Consider the following 14503-nt stretch of genomic DNA (forward strand, 5'->3'; position numbering starts at 1 on the left):
TGAAAAGGGCTGTGATTGACGTTGCTTTTCTGAGAAAGTATCACGAATGGATTCCAATGAAACTTTGCCTGTCATCTTCACTCCTCATTCCCACTTTGCTACGAATATGAGGTGGTTCCACCATGCAAGGTGCTTCTGTTATAACACACTGTTTCGATTTCCATGAAGTGAGCTTTCCATATGAACGCACTTTTAGGCAGCAACTGAATTGCGATTTCTGTGCAAATGCACGATTGAATTTTCATGAAACTTGGGTATATTCTCTTTTCCTCATTCCTACTCTGCTTCCAACATCTGAGCACTGTACTTCCAGGTTTTCTATACAAGCCCCTTATGCACTGGTTTTACAATACTCTAACGTGTAGTGTGAAAAGGGCTGATATTGAGTAGCTTTTCTGAGAAAGTTTCACGTGTGGATTTCTATGAAATTTTGCCTGTTATCTCCACCCCTCATTCACACTCTGCTCCCAACAACAGAGCATTCTACCTCCATGTTTTCTACACAAGCCCCTTATGTATTTCTGTTGCAGTACTCTAACTTACATGTTGAAAAGGTCTGAAATTTAACTTGCTTTTCTGAGAGACTTTCCCAAATGCATTTCAAGGAAAATATGCCTATCAACTCCCCTCCCTATTCCCACTTTGCTCTGCAGATTTGGTGGTTCCACCATGCACTGTGCTTCTGTTACAACAAACTGTTTCGATTTCCATGAATTGAGCTTTCCCTGTGCACGCATTGTTAGGCAGCAACTGAATTGTGTTTTGTGAGCATATGCACGACTGAATTTTCATGAAACTCGGGGTATTTTCTCTTTTCCTCGTTCCCACTGTGCATACAACATCTGAGCACTGTACCTTCAGGTTTTCTACACAAGCCCCTTATGTATTTCTGTTGCAGTACTCTAATGTGCATGTTGAAAAGGGAGGAAATTGAAGTTCCTTTTCTGAGAATGTTTCACGATTGGATTTCAATGAAACTTTGCCTGTCATCTGCACTCCTCATTCCCACTTTGCTCCCCACATGTGGTGGTTCCACCATGCATGGTGCTTTTGTTATAACAAATTGTTTTGATTTCCATGAATTGAGCCTCCCCTATGCACGCAGTTTTAGGCAGCAACTCAATTGGGTATTCTGATCAAATGCACGACTTAATTTTTGTGAAACTGGGGGTATTTTCTCTTTCCTTGTTCCCACTCTGCTCGCAACATATCAGCACTGCACCATCAGGTTTTCTATACAAGCCCTTATGTATTTCTTTTGCAGTACTCTAACATGCAGTTTGAAAAGGGCTGAAATTGAAGTTGCTTTTTTGAGAAAGTTTCACGAATAGATTTCAATGAAACTTTGCCTGTCATCTCCACTCCTCATCCCACTTACCTCGAACGTGTGGTGGTTCCACCATGCACGGTGCTTCTGTTTTAACAAACTGTTTCGTTTTCCATGAATTGAGCTTTCCCTATGAATGCCCTTTTAGGCAGCAACTGAATTGCGTGTTCTGATCAAATGAACGACTGAATTTTCATGGAACTCGGGGTATTTTCTCTTTTCCTCATTCCCACTCTGCTCCCAACATCTGAGCATCTACCTCCATGTTTTGCACACAGGCCCTTATGTATTTCTGTTGCACTACTCTAACGAGCAGGTTGAAAATATGTGAAAAAGAAGTTGCTTTTCCGATAAAGTTTAATGAATGGATTTCAGTGAAACGTTGTGTATCATCTCCCCTCCTCATTTCCACTTTGCTCCCCAGAAGTGGTGTTCCTCCATGCACGGTGCTTGTGTTATAAGAAACTTTCAATTTCCATGAATTGAGCTTTCACTATGCACGTAGTGTTAGACTGAACCTTAATTGCCTTTTCTGAGTAAATGCACGACTGAATTTTCGTGAAACTCGGGATATTTTCTCTTTTCCTCCTTCCCACTCTGCTTCCAACATCTTAGCACTACCTCCAGGTTTTCTAAACAAGCCCCTTATGTATGACTCTTGTAGTACTCTAAAGCACAGTGTGAAAAGGGCTGAAATTGAAGTCGCTTTTCTTAGAAAATTTCACGAATGGAATTCAATGAAACTATGCCTGTCATGTCCACTCCTCATTCCCACTTTGCTCCGCAGATGTGGTGGTTCCTCCATGCACGGTGCTTGTGTTATAAGAAACTGTTTTGATTTCCATGAATTGATCTTTCACTATGCACGCAGTGTTAGGCTGTACCTTAATTGCATTTCTGAGCAAATGCAGGACTGAATTTTCATGAAACTCGGGGTATTTTCTCTTTTACTCCTTCCCACTCAGATTCCAACATCTGAGCAGTGTAACTCCCGGTTTTTTAAACAAGTCCCTTAAGTATTCCTCTTACAGTACTCTAACGTGCAGTGTGAAAAGGGCTGATATTGAGTTGCTTTTCTGAGAAAGTTTCACGAATGCATTTCAATGAAACTTTGCCTCTCATCTCCACTCATCATTCCCAGTTTTTTCCGCACATGTTGTGGTTCCATCACGCACAGTGCTTCTGTTATAAGAAACTCTTTCGATTTCCATGAATTGAGCTTTCCCTATGCACCCCAATTTAGGCAGCAACTGAATTGCATTTTCTAAGCAAATTCACCAGTGAATGTTCATGAAACCCGGGTTATATTCTCTTTTCCTCATCCCCACTCTCCTTCCAACATCTGACCTCTGTACTTCCAGGTTTTCTAAACAAGCCCCTTATGCATTTCTTTTACAGTACTCTAACGTGCAGTGTGAAAAAGGCTGATATTGAATTTCTTTTCTGAGAAATTTTCACAAATGGATTTCATTGAAAACTTGCCTGTTATCTCCACTCCTCATTTTCACTTTGCTCCACACATGTGGTGGTTATACCATGCACGGTGTTTGTGTTATAACAAACTGTTTTGATTTCCATGAATTGAGCTTTTACTTTGCACCCCCATTTAGGCAGCAACTTAGTTGCATTTTCTGAGCAAATGCACGACTGAATTTTCATGAAGCTCGGGGTATTTTCTATTTTCCTCATTCCCTCTCTTCTCCCAACATCTGAGCACTGTACTTCTAGGTTTTCTAAACATGCCCCTTATGCATTGGTTCTACAGTACTCTAATGTGCAGTGTGAAAAGGGCTGATATTGAGTTGCTTTTCTGAGAATGTTTTTCGAATGGGTTTCATTGAAACTTTGGCTGTTATCTCCACTCCTCATTTTCACTTTGCTCCGCAGATGTAGTGGTTATACCATGCACGGTGCTTCTGTTATAGCAAACTGTTTCAATTTCCATGAATTGAGCTTTCCCTATGCACTCAGTGTTAGGGAGAAATTAATTGTGTTTCTGAGCAAATGCACGACTGAATTTTCATGACACTCAGAGTATTTTCTCTTTTCCTCGTTCCCAATGTGCTTGCAACATCTGAGCACTGTACCTTCAGGTTTTCTACACAAGCCCCTTATGTTTTTTCTTGCAGTATGCTATTGTGCAGTGTGAAAAGGGCTGAAATTCAAGTTACATTTCTGAGAAATTTTCACAAATGGATGTCAATGAAACTTTGCCTGTCATCTCCAATCCTCATTCTCACATTGCTCCGCAGATGTGGTGGTTCCACCATGCACGGTGCTTCTCTTTTTTTTTAATTATTGTAAACAAATGGGATACATGTTGTGTCTCTGTTTATACATGGCTTTAAGGCATGCCATTCGTGCAATCATAAATTTACATAGGGTAATGTTGTTTGATTCATTCTGTTATTTTTTCCCTTCCCCCCACCCCTCCCACCCCACTTTTCCTTCTATACAGTCCTTCCTTCCTCCATTCCTGACCCCCTCCCCAACCCCAACTCCAACCCCAAAACCAACCCCTCCCACCCCCCACAATGTGTCTTCATCCACCCATTAGCTATATCATTCGTCCTTTGGCCTTTCGAGATTGGCACATCCCACCTAGTACGACACTCTCCAGTTTCATCCATCTGCCCACAAATGCCACAATTTTATCATTCCTTATGGCTGAGTAATATTCCATTGTATATATATACCACATTTTCTTTATCCATTCATCAATTGAAGGACATCTAGGTTGGTTCCACAACCTGGCCACCGCGAACCGAGCAGCCATGAACATTGATGTGTCTGCATCTCTGTGGTATGCTGATTCCAATTCCCTTGGGTATAGGCCAAGGAGTGGGATAGCTGGGTCAAACGGTGGCTCCATTCCAAGTTTTCCAGGGAGTCTCCACACTGCTTTCCAGAGTGGCTGCAGTAATTTGCAGTCCCACCAGCAATGTATGAGTGCACTCTTCTCCCCACATCCTCGCCAACACCCACTGTTGCCTGCATTCCTGATATTCGCCTTTCTAATTGGGGTGATATGGAATCCTAGGGTGGCCTTGATTTGCATTTCCCCTACTACCAGAGATGTTGAACATTTTTCCATATATTTGTTGACTGCTTGTAGATCTTCTTCCGTGAAGTGTCCATTCATTTCCTTAGCCCATTTGTCAATTGGACCATTTGCATTCTTGGTGTAGAGTTTTCTGAGTTCTCTATAGATTCTGGAGATTAGCGCTCCATCCGAAGTATGATTGGCAAAGATTTTCTCCCACTCTGCAGGCTCCTTCTTTGCATTGCTGATAGTTTCCTTTGTGGAGAGAAAGCCTTTTAGTTCGAGTCCATCCCAGTTATTTATTCTTGCTTCTATTTCTTTTGCTATGGGAGTCCCAATGAGGAAGTCTGGTTACAAGCCGACATGTTGAAGCTCTGGACCCACCTCTTCCTCTACAAGATGCAAGGTCTCCGGTCCAACCCCGAGATCCCCAATCCATCCTGAGTTTAGTTTTGTGCATGGTGAGAGATATGGGTTTAGTTTCATTCTGTTGCATATGGATTTCCAATTCTCCCAGCAGCATTTGTTGAAGAGGCTATCTTTTCTCCATTGCATATTTTTGGTCCCTTTGTCTAGTATGAGAAAATTGTATTTTTTTTGGTCTGTGTCCATGTCCTCTATTCTGTACCATTGATCTACCTGTCTATTTTGGTACCAATACCATGCCGTTTTTGTTACTATTGCTTTGTAGTAGAGTTGAAGATCTGGTATTGCGATACCCCCTGCTTCACTCTTTCTGTCAAGGATTGCTTTAGCTATTCTGGGTTTTTTATTCTTCCAGATGAATTTTGTAATTGCTTGTTCTATTTCTGTAAGGTACATCATTGGGGTTTTAATTGGAATTGCATTGAATCTGTATAGAACTTTTGGTAGTATGGTCATTTTGACAATATTAATTCTTCCTATCCAAGAACATGGGAGATCTTTCCATCTTCTGAGGTTTTCTTTCATTTCTTTCTTTAGTGTTCTGTAGTTCTCACTGTAGAGGTCTTTCACCTCTTTTGTGAGATTGATTCCCAAATATTTTATTTTTTTCGAAGCTATTGTGAATGGGGTAGTTTTCCTAACTTCTCTTTCTGAAGATTCATCACTTATGTATAAAAATGCATTAGATTTATGTGCATTGATCTTATATTCCACTAATTTACTGAATTCACTAATGAGATCAAAAAGTTTTCTGGTGGAATTTCCTGGTTCCTCTAAGTATACCATCATATCATCTGCAAATAGGGATAGTTTGAGTTCTTCTTTTCCTATTCGTATCCCTTTAATTTCTTTGGTCTGTCTAATTGCTCTGGCCAGAGTTTCAAGGACGATATTGAAAAGAAGTGGTGAAAGAGGGCGTCCCTGCCTTGTTCCAGTTTTTAGAGGGAATGCTTTCAGTTTTTCACCATTTAGAATGATATTAGCCATGGGTTTAGCATAGATGGCCTTTACAATGTTAAGGAATGTTCCCACTATCCCTATTTTTTCTAGTGTTTTGAGCATGAAGTGGTGCTGCATTCCATCAAATGCTTTCTCTGCATCTATTGAAATAATCATGTGACTCCCGACCTCAAGCCCATTGATATGATGAATCACATTCATTGATTTCCCGATGTTGAACCAACCTTGCATCCCTGGGATGAAACCCACCCGATCACGGCGCACCATCTTTTCAACACGTTATTGTATGTGATTTGCTAAAATTTTGTTGAGAATTTTTGCATCGATGTTCATCAAGGACACCGGTCTGAAATTTTCTTTCCTTGATGTGTCCCTGTCTGGATTAGGCACCAGGGCAATATTGGCTTCTTAGAATGAGATTGGGAGGGTTCCCTCCTCTTCCATTCTATGGAATACTTTGAGAAGTATTGGAATGAGCTCCTCCTCAAAGGTTTTGTAGAACTCGGCTGAGAACCCATCTGGTCCCAGACCTTTCTTTGTTGGTAGGCTTTTGATGACCTCTTCTATTTCATTACTTGAAATTGGTCTATTTAAATTGTGTATGTCCTCCTTGTTCAGTTTAGGCAATTCATATGTTTCTAGAAACCTGTTGATGTCCTCGAAATTTTCTATTTTTTTGGAGTATAGATTTTCAAAACAGCCTCCAACCATGCTTTTTATTTCAGTCGTGTCTGTTGTGACACTTCCCCGTTCATCCCGAACTCTAGTGATCTGGGCTTTCTCTCATCCTCTCTCTGTCAGTGTGGCCAAAGGTCCATCAATTTTGTTTATTTTTTCAAAGAACCAACTATTTATCCTGTCAATTTCCCGCATTGTTTCTCCTGTTCCAATCTCGTTGATTTCAGCTCCGAGCCCAACCACCCCCCGTCTTCTACTACTTTTGGTGTTGGTCTGCTCCTCCTCCTCTAGGACTTTGAGCTCTACTATTAGGTTGTTTATTTGTTGAGTTTTACTTCTTTTATTAAATGCGCTCCATGAAATAAATTTTCCTCTATGTACTGCCCTCACAGTGTCCCAGAGATTCCGATATGATGTGTCCCTGTTCTGATTGACCTCTAAGAATTTTTTAATTTCCTTCCCAATATCTTCTGTTATCCATTCATCATACAAGAGCACATTGTTTAATCTCCAGGTGTTGGAGTAGCTTCTGTTTTTTACTCTTTCATTTATTTCTAACTTCAATCCATTATGATCTGATAGAATACAAGGTAGTGTCTCTATCCTCCTGTATCTGCCGACATCAGCTTTGTGGCACAATACATGGTCCACTCTAGAGAAGGATCTATGTGCTGCCAAGAAGAAAGTGTATTCGCTCTTGGTTGGATGGTACACCCCACAAATGTCTGTTGAGTCTAAATTATTGATTGTGCCACTGAGATCTATGGTCTCTTCGCTCAACCCTTGTTTGGAAGATCTGTCCAGTGGTGAGAGATGCGTGCCAAAATAACCCAGTATTATTGTGTTATGGTCTATCTGGTTTCCAAAATTGAGAAGGATCCATTTAACATACATGGATGAGCCACTGTTTGGGGCATAGATGTACATGATTGCCATATCTTGCTGATCCATGCCTCCCCCAAGCAGTATGAAATGTCCCTCCCTATCCCCCCTGACCAACATTGGCTTGAAGTGCACACTATCTGAAATGAGGATGGACACTCCAGCTTTTTTGCTGAGTCCATGTGCATGGTATGCTTTTCCCCATCCCTTCACCTCCAGTCCATGGGCATCTCTTTCCATGAGGTGAGTCTCTTGCAGGCAACATATTGTTGGATCCTTCTTCCCAATCCAATCTGCCAGTCTATGTCTTTTGGTTGATGAATTCAGGCCAATAACATTCAGGGTTACCATTGAGATAAGATCCGTATTCCCAGTCATTTGGCTCATATTTAAAATTTTTTTATTTATTTATTTTTTGATACATCTTGGTTCCTCCTTTATTTGACAGTTCCCCTAGGCTAATTCCTCCCTTTGCTGATTTGCTTCTTTGCTTTTTATCTCTTCCTCATGAAATATTTTGCTGAGAATGTTCTGCAATGCTGGCCCGCCCCTTGTAAATTCTTCTAGCTTTTGTTTATCATGGAATGATTTTATTCCATCGTCAAATTTGAAGGTAAGTTTTGCTGGGCACAAGATTCTTGGTTGGCATCCATCTTCTTCCAGAGCTTGAAATATGTTGTTCCAGGCCCTTCTAGCCTCCAGGGTCTGGACTGAAAAATCTGCTGATATTGGTTTCCCCCCAAACGCAACCTGGTTCTTTTCTCTCACAGCCTTTAAAACTCCATCTCTATTTTGTATGTTAGGTATTTTCACTATAATGTGCCTTGCTGTGGGTCTGTTGCAATTCTGTGCATTTGGAGTCCCATAAGCCTCTTGGACTTGATTTTCCATTTCACTCTTCAGACTTGGGAAATTTTCTGATATCACCTCACCGAATAGATTGTTCACTCCCTCGGTTTGTTTCTCCAAGCCCTCCTCAATCCCAATAATTCTCAAATTTGGCCTTTTCATGATATCCTACAGTTCTTGCAGATCCTGTTCATGATTTCTTACCATCTTCTCTGTTCATCCAACTTTGCCTTCAAGGTTAAATATTTTGTCTTCAATATCTGCAGTTCTGTCTTCCAGGCCCTCTATCCTATTGGTTATGCTCTCCATGGAGTTCTTAACTTGGTTTATTGCTTCCTTCATTTCAAGGATTTCTGCCTGGTTCCTTTTCAATATCTCTAATTCTTTATTGAAATGATCTTCTGCTTCCTGAATTTGCTCTGTTGACTGTCGATTGGTGCGATCATTCAACACCTGCATTTGCTCTTTCATCTCATCATTTGCTTCCCTAATCATTTTAATTATGTACATTCTGAACTCCCTTTCTGACATTTCTTCTGCCATGCTGTTGTTGGATTTTATTGATGCAACATCTAGATTTGTTTGGGGCATTTTCTTCCCTTGTTTTCTCATATTGTTCAGGAATCAGTGGGTCATTAAGATATTGCAGATTTCCTCTATCGACTTATAATGTCCCTGAAGATTGCTAGTACGTCCCCTCCTATCCTTCAGCAGTCTGAAGTCTTGGAGGAAGTTGACAATGCGGAGCTCCACGAAGAAGCTGCCTCTCTAGGGGTGGTGACCCTCAGGTGGGGTATATTCCCTGGTAGTGGGCAGAGGTGCCTCCACTTGTTGACCAATGGCCATCCAAAGAGGAACTAGGCTGCGGGCTGAGGCAAGGCCTGTCCATGCCTGTGTCTCTGGTTCCACCATCCCCATGGGTAAACCTCACCTGGCAGGGAAGACTCAACTGGTGGGGACGTCTAGCCGGTCAGTTCCCCTCCCAGAGGCTCCCCTCAATCTACATCCACCACCAGGGCCGGACAGTTCCCCTCTGCAACGCTCCCAGGGGCCTGGATCCACCCTCTGGTCCTTGGAGCCCCACCCCCCACAGGCGAGCCTCCCTAGGCTGCCCCTCCCAGAGAATCTGCCCACAGTCCTGGAAACCTCGCTCTGCTCCAGGCATGTCTCTGTGTGGCTCCTCCAGCAAGAAGCCACCTAGCTCCTGGGACCCTGCTCTGTACCCAATCGCCCAGCCATGCGGCCCCTCCTCTGAGACGCCACCTGGAGCCCCACACAATAGCTCCGAGACCCAGAGATGCACCACGCAACTCCTCCTCCGGACAGCCGCCCGGCTTCCAACACAGTCACTAGGAGTCCAAGCAACCCACCCCGCGTCTCCTCTTCCCGCCAACCGCCCACAGCCCCAGGCAGTCGCCACAAGTCCAAGTGTCCCATCCTGTTCCTCTTCCTCCTCCTCAGGGCAGCCCCCCGGGTGCTCAGGAGTGGTGGCTCCGAGACCAAGTGACCCACCGCGCTCCTCCTCCAGGCAGGTCACCGGTGTTCAGGACCGGTCGCTTTCAGTCCAATCAACTCACCACTCGACTCCTCTTCTGGCAACCGCCTGCGGCTCTGATGCAGTCACTCCTAGACCAAGTGACCCGCCGCACCTCTCCCCTTCCTCCGGGCAACCCCCCGGTGTTCAGAAGTGGTCGTTCTGAGTTCAAACAGCTTGCCACGCAGCTCCTCCTCTGTCAACCGCCTGTAGCTCCGATGCAGTCACTCCTAGGCCAAGAGACCCTCCGCGCTCCTCCTCCAGGCAGGCCACCGGTGTTCATGAGCAGGCGTTCTGAGTTCAAACAGCTCGCCACGCAGCTCCCCCTCTGGCAATTGCCTGTGGCTCTGATGCAGTCACTCCTAGGCCAAGCGACCTGCCGTGCTCCTCCTCTTCCTTTGGGCAACCCTCCGGTGTTCAGGAGCACTCGCTCTGAGTGCAAACAACTCGCCACGCAGCTCCTCCTCTGGCAACCGCCTGTGGCTCTGATGCAGTCACCCCTAGACCAAGTGACCCACCGCGCACCTTCTCCTCCCCCCTCGGGCAGCCCCCCCGGTGTTCAGAAGTGGTCATTCTGAGTCCAAACAGCTCGCCACTCACCTTCTACTCAGGCAGCCGCCCAGAGCCCCAGTGGCTGCTCTGAGTCCAAGCCCTGTGCTGAGCTGCCTCCTCCAAGATATTCCCAGCCCTCTGCATTCACCGCTCCAGCGGGAGAAGGGGCATCTAGCTGAGCAACTCCACTTCACAAAGTTCCCTGCACTCTGGGGCCACCGCCCTATCCGGGATGCCCTACCAACGGGAGAGACCCACCTGGCGGCTCCGAGCTGGTCCCAAGTCTCTCACCATCCCCTCCCCTGAATCCTGCATCCCAGAGCAACGTGAAATGCAGTCGCCCTCCAGCCTGCCATCCTGAAAAACCCCCAACCCACGGTGCTTCTCTAATAACAAACTGTTTTGATTTCCATGAATGGAGCTTTCCCTATGCACGCCCTATTAGGCAGCAACTGAATTGCGTTTTCTGAGCAAATGCACGATTGAATATTCATGAAACTCAGGGTATTTTCTCTTTTCCTGGTTCTCACTCTGCTTGCAACATTTGAGCACTGTACCTTCAGTTTTTCTACACAAGCCCCTTATGTATTTCTGTTGCAGTACTCTAATGTGCAGATTGAAAAGGGCTGAAAATGAAGATGCTTGTCTGAGAAAGTTTCACGAATGGATTTCAATGAACTTTGCCTGTCATCTCCACTCCTCATTCCCACTTTGCTCCACACATGTGGTGGTTCCCCCATGCACGCTGATTCTGTTAAAACAAACTGTTTCGATTTCCATGAATTGAGCTTTCCCTTTGCATGCAGTTTTAGGCAGCAACTGAATTACGTTTTCTGAGCAAATGTACGACTGAATTTTCATGAAATTTGGGGTATTTTCTCTTTTCCTCAGTACCACTCTGCTTCCAACAACTGAGCACTGTACTTCCAGGTTTTCTAAACAAGCCCCTTATACAATCCTTTTACAGTACTCTAACGTGCTGTGTGAAAAGGGTGGATTTTGAGTTGCTTTTCTGAGAAAGTTTAACGAATGGATTTCAATGAAACTTTGCCTGTCATCTCCGCTCCTCATTCCCACATTGCTCCACAGATGTGGTGCATCCACCATGCACGCTGCTTCTGTTATAACGAACTGTTTCGATTTCCATGAATTGAGCTTTCCCTATGCATACCCTTTTAGGCAGCAACTGAATTGCTTTTACTGAGCAAAAGCACGACTGAATTTTCATGAAACTCGGGGTATTTTCTCTTTTCCTCATTCGCAGTCTGCTCCCAACATCTGAGCACTGTACCTTCAGGATATCTAAACAAGTCCCTTATGTGTTGCTCTTACTGTATGCTATTGCGCATTGTGAAAAGGGTGGAAATTCAAGTTACATTTCTGAGAAAGATTCACGAATGGATTTCAATGAAACTTTGCCTGTCATCTCCACTCCTCATTCCCACCTTCTCCACACATGTGGTGGTTAAACCATGCACGGTGCTTCTGTTATAACAAACTGTTTCGATTTCCATGAATTGAGCTTCCCTGTGCACGCACTTTTAGGGAGCAAGTGAATTGCGTCTTCTGAGCAAATGCACGACTGAATTATCAAGAAATTCGGGGTATTTTCTCTTTTACTCATTGCCACTCTGCTCCCAACATCTGAGCATTCTACCTCCATGTTTTCTACACTACCCTCTTATGTAATTCTGTCGCAGTACTCTAATGTACATGTTTAAACGGGCTGAAATTTAATTGCTTTTCTGAGAAACTTTCATGAATGGATTTCAATGAAACTTTGCCGGTCATCTCCACTCCTCATTCCCACTTTTCCCGCACATGTGGTGTTTCCACCATGCATGGTGCTTCTATTATAACAAGCTGTTTCAATTTCTATGAGTTGAGCTTTCCCTATGCACGCCCTATTAGGCAGTAACTGAATTGCTTTTTCTGAGCAAATCCACGACTGAATTTTCATGAAACTAGGGGTATTAACTCTTTTCCTCATACCCACTCTGCTTTCAAAATCTGAGACCTGTACCTTCAGGTTTTCTACACAAGCCCCTTATGTATTTCTGTTGCAGTACTCTAAAGTGCAAGTTGAAAAGGGCTGAAATTGAAGTTGCTTTACTGAGACAGATTCACAAATGGATTTCAATGAAACTTGGCCTGTGATCTCCTCTCCTCATACCCACTGTGCTCTGCACACTTGGTGATTCCACCATGCAAGGTGCTTCTGTTATAACAAACTCTTTCAATTTCCATGAATTGTGCTTTCCCTATGCACGCACTTTTAGGCAGGAACTGAATTGCGTTTTCTGAGCAAATGCATGATTGAATTTTCATGAAACTCAGGGTATTTTCTCTTTTCCTTGTTCCCAGTCTGCTCTCAACATCTGAGCACTGTACCTTCATGTTATCTAAACAAGCCCCTTATGTTTTGCTCTTGCAGTATGCTATTGTGCAGTGTGAAAGGACTGAAATTTAATTTACATTTTGAGTAGTTTCACGAATGGATTTCAATGAAACTTTGCCTATCAACTCCCTTCCCCATTCCCACATTTCTCCACAGATGTGGTGGTTCCACCATGCACGATGGTTGTGTTATAACAAACTGTTTCAATTTCTATGAATTGAGCTTTCCCTGTGCACGTATTGTTACGCAGCAACTGAATTGCGTTTTCTGAGGAAATGTACGACTGAATTTTCATGAATCTCGGGGTTTTTTCTATTTTCCTCATTCCCACACTTCTTCCAACATCTGAGCACTGTACTTCTAGGTTTTCTAAACAAGCCCCATATGCATTGCTTTTACAGTACTCTAACGTGCAGTGTGAAAAGATCTGATATTGAGTTGCTTTTCTGAGAAAGTTTAACGAATGGATTTCATTGAAACTTTGCCTGTTATCTCCACTCCTCATTCCCACTTTGCTCCGCTGATGTGGTGGTTATACCATGCATGGGGATTCTGTTATTACAAACTTTTCAATTTCTATGAATTGAGGTTTCCGTATGCACGCAGTGTTAGTCAGAAATTAATTGTGTTTTCTGATCAAATGCACGACTGAATTTTCATGAAACTCAGGGTATTTTCTCTTTTCCTCGTTTGCACTCTGCTTGTAACATCTCAGCACTGTACCTTCAGGTTTTCTACACAAGCCCCTTATGTATATCTGTTACAGTACTCTAATGTGCATGTTGAAAAGGGCTGAAATTGAAGTTGCTTTTCTGAGAAAGTTTCACGAATGGATTTCATTGAAATCTTGCCTGTCATCTCCACTCCTCACTTTCACTTTGTTCCGCAGTTGTGGTGGTTATACCATGCAGGGTGCTTCTGTTATTACAAATTGTTTTGATTTCCATGAATTGTGCTTTCCCTATGCACCCCAATTTAGGCAGCAACTTAAATGATTTTTCTGAGCAAATGCATGACTGTATTTTCATGAAACTCGGGGTATTTTTTCATTTCCTCATTTCCACTCTACTTCCAACATGTGAGCACTGTACCTTCTGGGTTTCTACACAATCCCCTTATGTATTTCTGTTGCAGTACTCTAAAGTGAAGGTTGAAAAGGGCTAAAATTGAAGTTGCTTTTCTGAGAAAGTTTCACAAATGGATTTCAATGAAACTTTGCCTGTCATCTCCACACCTCATTCCCACATTGCTCCGCAGTTGTGGTGGACATACCATGCATGGTGCTTCTGTTATTACAAACTGTTTCGATTTCCATGAATTGAGCTTTCCCTATGCACCCCGTTTAGGCAGGAACTGAATTGTTTTTCTGAGCAAATGCACGACTGAATTTTCATGACACTCGGAGTATTTTCTCCTTCCGTGATTCTCACACTGCTTTCAACATCTGAGCACTATACTTCCAGGTTTTCTAAACAAGCCCCTTATGCATTGCCTTTACAGTACTCTAACATGCAGTGTGAAAAGGGCTGATATTGAGTTGCTTTTCTGAGAAAGTTTCATGAACAGATTTCAAGGAAACTTTGCCTATAATCTCCCCTCCTCATTATCACTTTGCTCCGCGGATGTGGTGCTCCCACCATGCACGGTGCTTCTGTTATAACGAACTGTTTCAATTTCTATGAATTGAGCTTTCCCTACGTTCCAGTGTTAGGCAGAAATTAATTACGTTTTCTGAGCAAATGCACGATTGAGTTTCATGAAACTCGAGGTATTTTCTCTATTCCTCGTTCCCACTCTGCTTGCAACAACTGAGTACTGTACCTTCAGGTTTTCTACACAAGCCCCTTATGTATT

Source organism: Sciurus carolinensis, chromosome 1, assembly GCF_902686445.1.
Source record: "Sciurus carolinensis chromosome 1, mSciCar1.2, whole genome shotgun sequence".
Lineage (NCBI taxonomy): Eukaryota > Metazoa > Chordata > Mammalia > Rodentia > Sciuridae > Sciurus > Sciurus carolinensis.